Raw genomic sequence first — 12,554 nt, forward strand, 5'->3', positions numbered from 1 at the left:
TGGGGTCAAACACTTAGAAAGGGTGAGGGACTCAGGTTTGCAATGCTCCTCAGGGTGATGCCGAGAGGACATCCTGAAGTGGCCTTGACAGCTGGGCCTTGTGATCCACCTGCCTGCAGAGCAGAAGCGGAACACAGGAATCAGTGCGGATGCGGGATGGAGACATGCAGTACATCTTCCACACACCATCAACAAGTAGCCTTCGCAAAGAGCTAATGCTGCGGCGCCATCTTTTCTTGAATTCTTGCAGGGAAGATAGGGTTTCAAGGGACTAAAGAAATCCTCTTCTCTGCCATAAGCAGCTGGCATTACCACCAGTATGGAGAGGAGAAAGAGGACTATGCCCATAGACATTGAAGAACCAGAAATGTAGCCATCGAGCTACTGTACACATTCATCATTTTAAAATCCTATGTTAAGAGATACAACCAGGTGGAAGAGGGAGAGAAAATTAATGTTTGTTCACTTTCTTAATAATTATTTTTTATTAAAAGAAATGTCCCCAGTTCTTAACCTGAAGCGTACCAGAGCTTTAGCAGGATAACCATTGGTAAAATTTTCTCCAACACCTGCTTTTAACCAATATCCCAATATGCCCTTGTGTCAGAATCCCTGGTGAAACCCTGCTAAAAAAGACCAAATTTAATTCTGAATACGATAAGTCCTCTTCATCAGACATCTGAATGTCACGTCTCACCTTGTTAATGCCACTGGAGAGCAGGTTACGTTGGCTAAGTAAGTTTCCCAGCCTCATTTAGCCTTAAACGATAGAGCATGGTGACTCTTTCTCATGAGTGTTATGGGGTTAGAACCAGGCTTTGCAGCGGTCAGACGTCTGAAGCAAAAGACAACTCACTCCCAAGCACCATGGATGCCCTCCCCATACAAGTAAGGCTGCTCTTGACTGTTCAGGAATCTTTGGTCCACAGGTGGTTTGGGGGGCATACAAGAAGCTTGTCAGGGGGTACAGGAAATTCTTGGTCAATACCAATTATTTACATGTTGGAATTAATCCTCATTTCTCCTGCATAGGCCCGGGTTATGTTCACCAGTTAGGGATTTTCTTCTCATCCTCAGTAACATCCTCTGAAATGTTGCTAGGACTCAGTAGTGATTCTCTTTTCCTTAACTGAAGCTTGTGTCTGTGTTTTGTTTCCCCAAGCTTCTAACACGGTTGCTCAGGCCTGCTCTGATCTGACCTGATTTCCTTTGCGAAGGTTACTCCCTGAGGAGCAAGGCTGTGAAGCACTACTTGTGTTGTTCTAAATTGCACTTCGTAAAGTCAAACAAAGCAGGTGGCTTCCCAGTTTTTTCCTTCTGCCTTTTATGTAGTCATCCTGAATGACCTCTTGCTTTGACTGTAATGGTAGCCTTCAAACTGGCCTATTCTGGTCCATCCTTCGCAGAGCCACAAAAACACTTTCCAGTGCACATCTGTAGTCACATCCCTCCCTCACGGCCAAGAATATACATTATGGATTGCTCTGTCGAACCTATGAGGCCCTCGGTGCCATTGCTGTGACCAATTTTTCCAGCTTGATTTCTCCGTAAACCCAAACATTCGTCCTGGGCTGTAGCCGATCAGATTTCCAAGCTGGTCTCTGATCATCTCCTGACTCAGTGCCTGTCTGTTAACATGGGCAGTCTTCTGAGCCCTCAAGGACTCACTTAGGTGCTGGCTTCTCTAGGAAGCCTTCCCTTCTTCTTTTCTTCCTTCCTTCCCCCACCTCACCTCCTGAAAATAAGCTCTCTCATCCCACTTTGTCTCATCTTTTGTGATGTCGTCCTTGCCACCTGGCCAGATTGAGTCCAGGAACCAGACAGTGCCTAGTGCTTAGCCAGCATCCTTAGTGAGTTTGCCACCAAATCCAAATTCTTTTCATAGAAAGGAGAGAGTCACTTGGTAGCCACCAGGACTTGGGAGTCCCTTGGTATGTTCTAGGAAGAGGTCCTGCTGGATCCTAGGTACATCACAGTCCTATCCTCTCCAGCCATGTGAGAATTATTAGGCTAGTGCTCTGGGACTTACAGACCTCCCCCTTCCCCTCTTCTCTCTCAGAAATCCACAGCTAAGCATCATGCCTATGCACCTTCTCTTTGCAGAATACTTACAAGGGACCTTTCCTTGTTGACCTCTTCCCCAATTTCTAAGATTCATTCACATGAAGAGTTCCCATGCGGTGTTCCCATTCTTAAGGCTTGGTTCACAATCTACACTGCCTTCACTACTGGACTATACCTTTCCACTGATGAGCTATGAAAATGCTTCATTCATAAAGACTAATAACCAGTGTTTTCAAAAACATACTGACTTGGCTTCCCTTTTTAGGAATGAGCTGTCAGAGTGAAGGGGCTAATGCCTGACCCTGCATCTTACAGCCCTATTTTATTTGTGTCTAATCTGCTGAAGAAAAAAAGGGGAGGGGAGAGTGCAAACACAAGCTTAATGTATAATTAGTATGCTAAAAATTGACTAGCTATAAGCCATTGTGGGAAAAGGGGTCTTTCATGAGACTCTTCTAGAATCTCTATGTCAGAATATTCAAGAAGCTTGCCAAAACAGCTCTTAATGATGATTTCCAGGCGTTACAAGGATGCAGGAGTTAAATTAGGAACTGAATAATCACGGAAGCAAAGATCTTTAAATGTTATGAAAAGCTGTGTTATTTTTTGGAAGTTGTAATTATTTTCTGGAAATTGTCTTATACTAGACTGGTGAAATTACAATTCAGCGATGTTAAAAAAAAAAAAAGATGTAAACCACCTGCTTGTAGACAGATTTGTCATTGCACAACTAAGAAATGTAGCATGAGCACCGTGCACCTTGGTGACAGAACATGGAATTGTCCCTCTCTCCTCCCCTTGAGCTGAGCTGCCCAAACAGCCATTCAGGGATAGTCCTTGTCCGGGTGTCTGTCTATGGGTCAGGCCAGGAAACTCCTTCCTTCTCCATTCCCTGAGACACTGCGCATTCCTTTGCTGTTCCTTCCCTCTTTATAGGACTGTTCCTTCCCACACTCTCATCCCAGTTCTTCAGCGTTTGACTTGGGGAATATTTAAAAGCCATTCACTGAGCATGGAAAAAGCTCTTGAAATGAATGCTGTCTTGCTGATGTCTGACTTGAAGTGCTTGCTGGGAAAAGGACCCCCAAACATGCATTTTCTTAGCTTCTGTTTGTTATAACTGAGTGTTTGGTAACCAGTGGGCCAGGGGCCACCAAGACAGCCAAGCCTACCGACACAGTCCTAAAGGAAAATCTAGTCAACACCAAAGAAACATAGGGACCCTCATAGGAATTGGAGCAATCTGTGGTCATGGATTAGCCCTGCTTTTTACAGAGGAGGAAAGGACCAAGCTAGATTGTTAAAGTGGAGAGGGGAAGGGGCAGAGCTTATTGTCGGATCAAGGTTGATGGTGCTGAAGACGGCTTGCGAATTGAGTGAGCGAGGTCGCCGTTGAGATTACGCACAAACTGTTGCAATAAAAAGCATTCGTCGTGCCTGCAATTAGACACTGAATGTCCTTTCACTCGGGGCTTTCTCGTTTAAGACAACACATTTATTTCAAATGAGAAAACATTCCTACAGATTGTTGGAATGGATAGAAAAATGGACCAGGTGGCAATAACAGTCAACATTTGTACTTTGTAGCAAGCAAAAGAGTGTTCAGCAAATAGCTTCTACGTGGGAGAGAGAGTGTGAGTGTGAGTGTGAGTGTGTGTGTGTGTGTGTGTGTGTGTGTGTGTGTGTGTGTGTGTCCCTCATCCTTCCAGAAATGACTTGGAGAATTACAATCTTGTCGGGTTGTATGTGACTTTAATGTGGACCAAAAGTTCAAATCAAATTAGACCCTTCAAAACTATGCTAGTTACACCACTGACCTTGCTTCTTTAGTTTCTCATCAAGCCTTAAAATGCTCTTTGGGTACAAAAAAAAAAAAAAAAGGGATTTACCGGGAAGAAAAGGCACTTTTTCTTGGCCTAGAATCTGCCTAGATTCAATTGAGGCATTCTTTATTCTTTAATAGGTTTGCCGTAGTCTTTCAGTTTTTCTAAAATCACTTATAGAAGCATATGCTAGCTAAGACTTCTAGACATAAATCAAAATGATTGTGCTGTAGACTTCCATGGGCAGCTAAAAGGACTACATGAGTCAAATGGAAAGAAGAAAGTGGAAAGGAGCACATCACCTATCAGGGAGGAAAATGGGGAAAAGTCAGTGGCATTTCATTACCTTAACCCTTTTTAGAATTGTTTACTAAGAAAAAATAAATTCAGTCATTGAAAAACGATGCTCTCCTGTCTTGAACGACTGACCAAACGCTAGCCTACCCAGCGCGATGACGTTTTTGTTTGCCTTGATGCTTTACCATGTGACCCCAAAACTTAACCAGATCAGCCATGCATTCTGCATGGTTGACTGTCTCCCAGCTGGCAGTGCGGAGCTGCAGTGAGCATGAGTGGGCAGCAGGCAGTCCTAGCAAGGTCATGCTAAGGAAATAAGGCGGGTGCCCACAAGACGCATTTGTCCGAAGATGAAGACATTTATTTGCTTCCTCCCACAACCAAGCCAAGCCTCCTCTTGTCTCCAGGAGGAGCAGTTAACTTTTAGCCAAGAACTTTCTTGCTAGAAGATGTTTCAGAAGGAACAAATTTGGTTGTTGTCACCTGGTTGTGTTCTGGGAGTGTTCGTTTAAACATTCCTTTTCTTTGGTGGCCCAGCATTGTGCTGTAGCGTTAGGACTGCCATTGTCTGTGACACCCCCCTCTTCTTCACTCCTGTTAAATGTGAAAACAGGATCATAGTTACCAGCTTTATGAGTGACCCTGAAATGGGTCAAGTTTATCACGCAGCAGTCTGCCTGTTAGCCATTAGGCAAATTCATTGAGTTTGGGCTCCATTTGGTTTGGTAGCAGCAATCTTGGGAAATGCTTTCAGAGTTTTTGGTGGGGAGGTTTTTTTTGCAGGGGGGGGAGGCGGGGCAAGCTGTATTAAACCAAAGGTAGTAAGCCATAGTATGATTGATCTTTATTATAAACTCTATGGAATACTTTGTGATGCTGACTGAGACTCCTCAAACATCTGGAATGGTTCCCATTTTTCTTAGGAAATTTTGCTTATCACTTATTGTTGTGAAGGTTTGGATCTAAATAGAACTTAAATAATGGTGAGAACCAAACTGTGTTAATGATAGAAAAATTATAAAGAAACCATTGTTAACTTGGGTATGAAATCAATTTGGTTTTCACACAATGTATTTCACTATGTAATTAGAACCTAAGTATGCAGCTGCCCTGACTTAGCATTTTTTCCCAATAAGCCCTGGTCTTTTCCAAAACTGTAATATAAATGCAAAATTTATATACACATACCTGCCTAAGAAATAATCTGTTGTTGTGCAAGTGTGTTCCCCTTGGCATTTTTCTTTGCCCCTATGTGTTCAGAGAAGCCACGTGCTACATGAGGAGAAAAGCCCAGGATTTGGAGTCAGAGGACCTGAGTTTGAATCCCCTATTCTGCAGCTTCCTGCCTGTGACCTCGGGCAAGGCACTGAACCCCGCAATGTCTCAGTTTTCTCATCTGCAAAGTAAGGGGGTTGGTCTATGGGCCCTTGGAGTTTGCTTTCAGCTCTAAATCTGTTATCTTCTGTCCATCCCAATTACCCATTTCTCATGCTGTATCTTACAGTATGTTGAAACTGGACAGAAATACTTAAGTCAAGGCTTCATACATCATTTCTTGATAGAAATTTTATCTGTAAAATCAGTGTAAGTTCTCAGTGTCCACTGTGGCTATAATCTGTATTACTCTCTTTAAAATACCTTACCCTCCTTTAGATCACTGTTAGTCCTTAAGCTGAGTAAAATGTCCACAGCCCTTCTGGAAGGGAAAGAGAGGTCCCATGACCTGACTCTGGCCTCTCACAGTTCTCTTGTACAGACCACAAATGAGAAGATGGAACAGAGCTGATTGTACCCTCTCCCCTCCCATCTTTGCTTATTATCTTCCCCAAGAAAAAGTAAATTGATCAGGCCTGTTGACATTGGGTTTGGCCATGGTCACCAATCACAGGCCTTGTCCGCCATGTTGAAGTAGCCTGGGACAGAGGGAATAGTTTTAGTCCATTTTTGTTTTCCCATTAAATATGTTAGCTTTTGAATGGACATCTAGCAGCACAAAGGTAGAAGAGAAAAGAGAGCCTGTAAATATATAACCCTCCATTTCAAAGAGGAACAAGATCCTGTCAGTTGTCTCCTCGGAAGGAGGAGCATTTCCACTTTGGGGTTCCATGTCTCAGCTATCATGTACCACACCTTCCAGGTTCTCACTGGTTAGCAGCTGCTGCTGTGAATGGAAAATGCATCAGTCGCCTTGCCCTGTTTTTACAAGGCTCTGGACCTTATTCTGCCCCCTTTCCCTCGTTCACGTGTTTCAGTGATGCCTGTGAACAGTTAGGTCCTCAAACTCTGTGGTGCTATTTACTCCTTCTGTAACCAATGGTGCTTTTGTGGATGCTAACTGTGTACTTGTGGAACAGAGCTTGCAATTTAAAATCCTCTCATCCGTTTGTATGATGTAAAACAAATGTCAGACTTGAATTTGTTTTGGCGTGTCATTGACAATCGAATACAGTGCGCTCTGTGTGCGTATGTGTGTGTGTGTACGTGTGTGTATATATGCGTGTGTGATCTGGGGGGTTTGGATTGCTTTTTCAGAAAGCAGCTCAGCTCCAATGCAAAGCTAGAGGATGGTCCTCCTGAGCACCCTCTGGGACATGCCCTTCACAAAAGCTTTGAATCTGGTTGGCCTTCGGTGCACTTTACCAGGAGAGTGAACACTCCTCCTTCAGGTTGGAAAGCAAGTCTGGGGAGAGAAGGCAGGACTGGGACCTTTGAAACTCCTAAGGCCTCCTCTGTTAGCACAGCAGTGGCAGCAGGCAGGTGGCAGCTGCCTTTTGACATGAGGGATGTCCACAGTTGCCTGAGTCTAAAATATGGCAAAGAAAATAACCAAGAGAAGTTCATGAAGGCCTTGGGTCAGTGTAGAAGGGCCCAGCAGGGTCAGAGCACCTCCCACACACTTCAGGCTTGGAGCTGCCCCAGCTGGGCAGGGCATCTAGCAGAATGGTCAATGTGCGCACTTGTGATTCACCAGACCTCAGAGTGACCTTCAGAGCAAATGAAGTCTGGCCTTCAAGTGGTGGACCTGGAAAGGCCACAACGTGCCTGGATGCAGAGAATGGTCAAGGAGAGCTATGGAAAGCATGGTCCCAAGCTGTTACGGTTCTTTGCTTATATGTGTTTAAAAGAACCGCAGACAACTTCAAGGAGTCAGTCTTTAAAAGGCTATTATGGCCCTGCCCTCTTGTATCCAAACAGAAAAGGTCAAGAGGAGAAATGGGTCTGTTTTTCTGACTCCTTCTTTTAAAAATGAAAAATCGAGAGTTTCTAATATCCACCCCTCCTACAGGTATTTTATTTCTGCCCTTTTGCGTCTGTGCACACACACACATGCTCAACACATACACACACAATGCTAGAAGGTCAGAGGGCTGCTAAAGAATTGTTTCTTTCCTGTAGAAGACACCTCCACTGGCAAGATGGTGAGCAGAGGTTGGTGGAAGCCTTAAGTGGTTACCCTTCAGGCCAAATCAGATCTGCTCCTGGGGGGTATTGGAGAACATATGAGCTGCTTTTGTGGGGGGAAAATATATATATATATACACACATACACACACCCCTAGATTTGTATCTGTTGAAATGGAATCAGATAGTTACCCCTGCTGTCAACCAAATTTGCATATTCTTGTTCTTCACAATATTTGTCCTGTTACAATAAATTTGCTTACCCGTAGTCAAGCAGCGTGGCCTGTTTATTTCTTATAATATTTTTATAAAAGCATCGTTCATGGAAATCATTTGGAAGGCTGCATCCCAATCCTCACTATAATTAATGGAATTTCTGACCTCAGATACTAAGTCTTAAAAATCAACCATTCCCCTTCCTTCCCCCTTCCCCCCACCAATCCTGCTGGATTCGGCCATACAGCTTTCTCAAGGAACGCCTCGATGTCTTGTGCCCCAATCCAGTCTTTCCCTTGGGGAACAGAATTGGCTCCTATGTAGGTCTCACCAAAAATGAAAAGAGGAAAAGGGTCCTCAGTTCCCATGAGAACACTCAAACAGAACATCAGATACTGGGAACGGAACCCAAGAATACTACAAAGGACTCATTCTCGAGTCTGTAAATTGTCTAGTCACTACCATGTTCCCCAGTGGCCTGGACCCCACATGACTCAGGACTGACAAAAGAATATGTCCAGGTCGCTCCTTCTTTAGGCCTCAACTTCTCTCTTGGGAGAAGCAGGGGTGGGGAGAAGGAATAGAGGGAGTGAACTTGCCAGGAAATCCAGGTTGTCATGACTCGGTGGTGGCACCATCATCTAGTACTCTGAAGAGGGGCGTTGGCTGGAAGGGAACGTCCCCACTCTTTCTCTGGTGAAGGTCCCATGTCTCCAGGACTATCCCAAGAACCTGAATGAGGGTGTCAATGCTATCCCATGGTGCCAACTCAGCGTCCAGCTGCAGCAACTTAGTTGTGACCAAGCAACTTAGAGGCTCACCAAGGCCAGCACAGAGGGCCACGTGTCCTGGGGACAAGACCAGGCCACTCTGTCAGGACTCACCTGGTCCAGAGACTTGGATGACTTGTTCTGAAGGAAGTAGGAGGGCCAAGGACTTCCCCAGCTCCTCGGCCTGACAACACCAACCTCCTCAGCCACACTTGTCATTCTGTGATGACACAATTCTAGAGACTCAAACCTTGCTGGGACTTTGCTTTCTCTGTCTCCCTTAGAGCTGAAGCTTGGAGTAAGTGGGAGGAGCCTCTTTTCAGGTCTGTTCAGTGGATGCTAAGAATTCAGCATCTGTACTCCTCTGTAGAGATTGAATTATTCCAAGGATTCATGGGCAACACCTGCCAAGCTGGAGACGACCACCTGGATGGAGCTCAGCTGCCTCCGGCCCATCTGCTGGCTGAGGGATGCCCTGTCTGTTCTGTCTGTCCTCTGGCCTGGTCCTTCAGAGTCTCCTTTGCAGGATCTGCCCCCTCTGCCCTTTGCACAGATTCTGTTCTCTCTCCTCCCTCCCCCATATTCAATCCAACCAGGTTTTATCCAACTCACCTCCTCACCTCTGACCACTTCTTTCTGCTCTCACAGCCTCCCCTTCATCACCCACCTCGAGAGCTGTTACAGTGGCCTCTCTCCAACCCATCCACTACCAAGGGCATGAATGAATGTGCATTTATGTTGTGCTTACTGGGGGCTAAGCACTGAGGATACACATACTAAAGTCAAGCCTTCCCCACCAGCCAGAAACTTCCATTCTCATGGAAGAGCCCTCATGCAGAGGAAGAGACCAGGGAATCCCTAGGGAAACGACAAGGTCATTGAAGGAGAGGCTCTTCCCCAGAACCAGGGAGGGGTGGGATTGACTGCATGACTGTTCCAGCACGATGGGGAGATGGCGCAGGGGTGAGCTTCCTGTAAGAAACAAGTGCCTTACCAAGAACTCCCCATAGCCATTAGTGAATTGGGGAAGAACTTGTATTTAACACAGGTGACCCAGAAGTATCTACACCCTTGCAGTGCAAAAACACAGTCTTTAATTTTCCTCCCTTGGTTCCCCATTGGCTGGATACTGCAGGGTTTACAGCCTATCCCTACGTGAGTGAGTCTGTGCACAGTTTACCTTTCCCGTTTCCCACATTTCAGTGCTCCCTCATCCTTGTTTTCTTCATACTTTATTTGGGAAACCTTGAGCACTTTTAGAGCCATCCCAGATCAGGGTGTCTGGTTACTCAGATGTACGATCCCCCTGTGTGTTTAACCACCCCACGAAAAGGAAGTTTCTCCATTGATAAGAGAGTTGACAAAATGTAGATTGAAAATGCAAGCCAGGATATCTGTGTTTCCTTCCCCATTAACCTAACCTCACATAGACAAGGAAAGTCCCATTCCTTATTGATGCCTTGGGTTAAGGCCCATCCCCAGCGGAGCTTCCCCTGGCCTTGGAGGTGTTGACACCAGGAGAGGCTTCCCTGTTTACTGGGAGAACCAAGCAGGGGACGTCTGCCGTCCTGTGCGCTGCCAAGTGAGTGAGTGCGCAGAAGCGACAGCCCCGACTACTCTTTCTACATGCGGTTTATTTCCTGCACTAGCCGTAAAGAACTAAGTGAGGGCCTTTCTGACCTGTAGGATTCCTGGGGTTTCACAAACCACGTAGCACATCAGTCCTCATGGCACCAGGGCTAGGCAGAGGCCGGGACACCCAGCCCTGGCTCTTGCTGTGGGCACTTTTTCTGAATGCGTGTTGGGTTTTAGTCATTTTCTGGTATGCGTTACCCTTCCCTAGCACTCTTACCTGCAACAACAGTCCCTGCAAACTCTAATACTGCAGAGTGCAGCAGTATCCGTCAGCCTCAGGACACTTCTTGGAGAGGGGATGGGTCAGAAAGTCCAAGGGGGAGGGAGGCTGCAGTGAACCGACTTAAAGGGCAGCCGCACTGTGGAGGGAAGCAAATGAGCACTGATGATGTGCCCGCTGTGTGCCAGGCCCTGTGCCCGTCAAGTGCTTTCCAGACATCTCCTTTGATCCTCACGACAACCCTGGAAGGTAGGTACTATTCTTATCCCCATTTTACAGATGGGGAAGCTGAGGCAGGCAGCACTGAAATGACTGGTCCAAGATCACACAGCCAGTAAGTATCTGAGGCTGGATTTGAATGTGACTCTTCTTGGGTCCAGGCCCAGTGGTGTGTGGGCTGCACCATCGGGGGAGAGGGGTGGCAAACAGCGAGGCTCTGCTCAAAAATGGGATTCTGTGTTTGAGACATGAGATGAGAGGAGCCCATCACCTGAGGCAAGGAACCCCTCCTTTACCGAGGGGTAATTCTGTGGCCTGGACCCCTGTCCAGGAGGGGTCCCAGCCATGCTCACTGCACCACTCACTCTTCAGAGGCTGGTATAGTGGGTAGGGCACCAGCAAGAGGCTCAGGCACTCACTCGCTGTGGGCCCCTGGGCAAGTCATTTAACTTCTGCCTCATCTGTGAAATGGGCACCATCGCAGGGCCTGGGACACTCTACACAAATGTCATTATTGGTACTATCTCTGCCTCCATGCCCAGATTCAGGTACCCTTTGTATATTGACTCCAGCTTGCCTGAATTCCTGTCCCAGCCTTTAGCCTTGAACGTGCCTGGCCCAGTGAGCATTCAGTAAATGCTTGAGCTCCCTGCTTGGAGGCTGGGAGACTCGACTGTCAGTGAGTGTTAGCAGGGAAGTGGCCTTACATGTCTTCCCCATTTTCCTCACCTTAGAGAGAAGGAGCTGGTGCCCCCAGAATCCCAGTCATGGGGAGGAAATGAAACCCACATACGCAGGAACCTGCTGAAGGCGGGACGGAGAAGCCACAGGGGAGTGGGCGGGACCCAGAGTTCTCTTCCAATAATGGGATCAAGGAGAGAAGAGCCTCCTTTCCCAGAGACTTGCAGGGCAGTCCTGGAAGCAGTGGGAAAAGGTGTGGACGTGGTTTTAAGCTCCTTCCTCCTTGTTAGAGCTGCCGCAAGCACGCACCCCCCACCCGCCCCAGCCTTGCTGAACCAGAGCCATGAACATGGCACCTGGCCCTGAGAGCAGAGCTCTGCTTCCTCTCCAAGCACCAGGCATTGCTTGGCAGAGTAATAGTTGCTTAACCATTACTCTGGTTATTTCACCTCCATTAACAAGAATTCCAAAATTCCTTTATCCACCTAAAACCCTTCCTGTGCCTCGGTGCCCTCCCAGGTCTGCTCCCACTTCGCTTGACCCTCTTCCATCCAACATGACACTGGCCCATCAGCCCTTCCATCCCTCTTCCCTTTGGAGATCACACATTGCCATATCCCAAACCAGAGTTAGCCCCAGCATCTTGTCCCTCTGTCCTTTACCTGCTCATTCCGACTTTCCCCATGCCCCGTGAAGATTCCCCCCTTCGTCCCCCCAATCCCTCTGCCCCTCAGTTCTCTCCCAGACCATCACCGCTACACGGGCTCCCCTCCACCATGACTGTCCTCCACTCTCAAATCTCTTGTCACCTTGTCCTTTCACTAACTTGAGGAAGGATGGGGTAGTGAAGATGTAAAAAACAATTCCTTGCACCATTTTTAAAAAGAAAAAAATCTAGCAATGGAAGAGAAGGTTTGAAATTTCAGCTCTCAAACTTTTGATTATAATCATGTATTGCCTTGACAAGTTGGCCATGAGAATGGTAGAAATTCTCATTTGTAGACTGGGCAGTCATGCCCAGCTCTCCACACAGGGGATGGGCCACCCCAGGAGGACTGGAGGCAGCACAAAAGGACTTGGCATCAGACCACTTACAGTCATGCCCCATCAGTCTGGTGACAATGATTCCTTGCCAATTTTGAGGAGCACGTTCATCCGGTAACTCACTTCAGTGAATCTCCACAAGACTCCTGCCTCTCTCCACTTTCTTCTCTCCCTTGTCCAAGC

General features: G+C 46.8%; 1 protein-coding gene across 1 annotated transcript in view; it reads left to right on the forward strand.

The window, feature by feature from the left end:
- PURG (purine rich element binding protein G) overlaps positions 1–7,854 on the forward strand; it is a 29,739-nt gene extending 21,885 nt beyond the window's left edge. Inside the window, exon 3 of the transcript XR_011970782.1 lies at positions 54–7,854. The gene's annotated coding sequence lies outside the window, so the exon portion shown is untranslated. The remainder of the gene's footprint in view (positions 1–53) is intronic.
- Positions 7,855–12,554: the final 4,700 nt, after the last annotated feature.

Source organism: Notamacropus eugenii, chromosome 7, assembly GCF_028372415.1.
Source record: "Notamacropus eugenii isolate mMacEug1 chromosome 7, mMacEug1.pri_v2, whole genome shotgun sequence".
Lineage (NCBI taxonomy): Eukaryota > Metazoa > Chordata > Mammalia > Diprotodontia > Macropodidae > Notamacropus > Notamacropus eugenii.